Source organism: Pteropus alecto, unplaced genomic scaffold, assembly GCF_000325575.1.
Source record: "Pteropus alecto unplaced genomic scaffold, ASM32557v1 scaffold20, whole genome shotgun sequence".
In the NCBI taxonomy this organism is placed as follows: domain Eukaryota; kingdom Metazoa; phylum Chordata; class Mammalia; order Chiroptera; family Pteropodidae; genus Pteropus; species Pteropus alecto.
The window spans coordinates 39,440,808-39,443,371 of record NW_006436298.1 but is presented as its reverse complement, the minus strand read 5'-3'; positions in this window follow the sequence as shown (position 1 = coordinate 39,443,371).

Sequence of the window (2,564 nt, the reverse complement as noted above, 5' to 3'; positions counted from 1 at the left end):
ACCATGTTCCTTTAATGTCCTTTGATATTTGTATCTGCTTCCTTCCCTCCCCCACACCCTCCTCCCTAGCATGGAGGTTCCACCTCAGTACTCTAGGTGCTGCTGGAGAGAAACAGGTTTCTCCATCCATGACCCACAAAACTGGGGTAGCGGGACACATACAGCTTTCCACAACACCTGACAGCCCCACGGCACTGTCGCAGGTGGGGAGATTGTAGGGTTCTGGCAGTCCCTCGCTCCAGTATGTGCAAACTCTTATCCTTCCCACTCCAGTGACGCACCGAAATCTCCCCTCAGGCTGGCCCGACTTCTACATACTCTCTCCTGCCTGTATCTGAACAGGCCAGCATTCTTTAGGTTTCTTTTCTCCTACTGGGGTGAGCAGAGATAGGGCAAGTTTACTGACTTCCTTGGATCCTCAGCCCTTACCAGGTCTGTTTGTCTATTTTTGAAAGCGCAGGTAGGCAAGAGTCCTCTTAGGTCCCTTAGCTTCAGTTGTTGGGTCCCACATCTCCCACTGAGGCACTATTGCTTGTGGATGGATATCTAATTAGTTGTTTTAAAAAGGTGGAAAGGAGAAACGTCTTACATCACCATGATGCTGACACCACTCCCTATCAATTCTTAGCGAGCAATCTATTAACAAAGGTAATTCTAACACAGAAATTATATTCTTCACGTTCTGTGATCTTACATAGGTAGTAGCTGGATAGTTATCCTCACCTCTTCTTCACCTGCAATAATTGGTTATTCTTCAGTTTGATTCCCCTCTACATACATGATATATTTTAACATCTGGTTTTGGAGCCTGAGTGAGCTGTGTTGTCAGCACCTGGAACCCCAACAGCAGAGTCCTAATGAAATCTATCTCCAAAACAGCACGATAGCTATTATTTTTGGTGCTCTAGAGACATTTTTTGTGTTAGACGTCAAGGAACTGTGGAGGAATGGAAGATGGAGACACTTTCTTTTGCCAGTTGATCTTTTGATATGAAGAGCTTAAAATGACTGGAGAGCAGCTGTAGATTAAAGGTTAATACGACTCTTGTTGAGCCCCTGGAGGAAGCATTTCCTTTTTGGGAACCAAGAACTCTATACCCATTGATCTTAGAGTCGTAAGGACAGGAGGCACAAACTCTCCTAGTAAGTCACTGGAGTGGTGTAAGTGGGGTCACAGCATCACATAATGGTTGTCAATTTAGGGTAAATGTTACATCCTGAGAATGTTGCTCTATTTTCTCAGAGTATCATCTTCAAACTGGTGCCTCAGGTGTAACTTTTTAAAAAAGCAGTCCATTGCTCTATCAGTCCACCAGCTTCTGAGTTGGGCAGCAAATGACAATATCAATTGATCTCATGGCTCTAATTCACTGCTGTACCTTGTTTGCTGTAAAGTGGATTACTTGGGGCCTTTGTGATGCTATGTAGGATCCTAGGTAGGTCGAACAAATCCTTTGTAAGTGTTTGGATAGCAATGTTGGCTGTGGCAATGCAGCCAGGAAAGAAAAGCTCATACCTAAACTATGTGTCAATTCTAGTCAGGAATAATTTATTCCGCTAAGATGGAAGGGGTCCAAAGTTACTTGCCATCAAGTGGCTGCTGGGTTTTCTCAAGGGAAGGTGCTGTTATCAGGGGCTTAACACTGGTCTGTTACTGGTAGATAGGACATTTAACACAAGGAGTAGCTAAATCCACCTTGGTGAGTAGGAGCCCATGCTGTTGGGCTCACAGGTAGCCTCCATACCTGGCGACTTCACTCAAGATTCCATTATACCAAACACTGCAGTGGTCAATAACAGTGGCACGCTGACAATCTGTTAAGTCATTCTGTCTATTCAGTAGTGTCTTTTCTGTGATAGGTGATCTCTGATGGGTAACATACGATTGATTCAAAACCCTTCCCATTTTCATACTCATTCCTAAAAGTCTATCCACATGCCTCTTCCCCAAACTTCTGTGTCTCCAATCTTCCAATTTTTCTCCTTCCAGGTCTTTGGCTAACCAGCCAAGCCATTAGTTATTGCCTATGAGTCCTATATACCTATTGCCTATGAGTCCCTGGGCCACTTTTATTTTCACACAAAGTGGATGCCCATGTAGAGAACCCAAAGTTCTGCCCATTGGAAAGATTTTAACTCACCATTCTTTCCCTGGAGCTGAAGGAGACATACTGGTCAACAGTAGATAATGAAATTGGGGCCAGAACTTATGCAGCTTATTTGTACCCTCTGGCTCCATTCTCTCCCATGTACCATTTGCATCTTACTAGATTGTTGCTGGGTCTGCCTAACCTTATGATTTTGTGAGTGACATATCCCAGTTCAGTTCTGGATGTATGATCGCTTCCACGATTAGATGCTTGTCTCAACCAGGGCCCAGAAGCACCCAAGGAACTATTTTTCAAATGGTATAAAATTTTCCAATACAGGTAGCATGGTCTAGTTGCAGACTCATAAGGTGTCTATGCTGTAACTCTCCAACTAGGGCATGCCATAAACACCACACAGCACCTTTTTCCAGAACCGACAGCTCTATCTTAGGTCTATCATAATATGGCCCATGA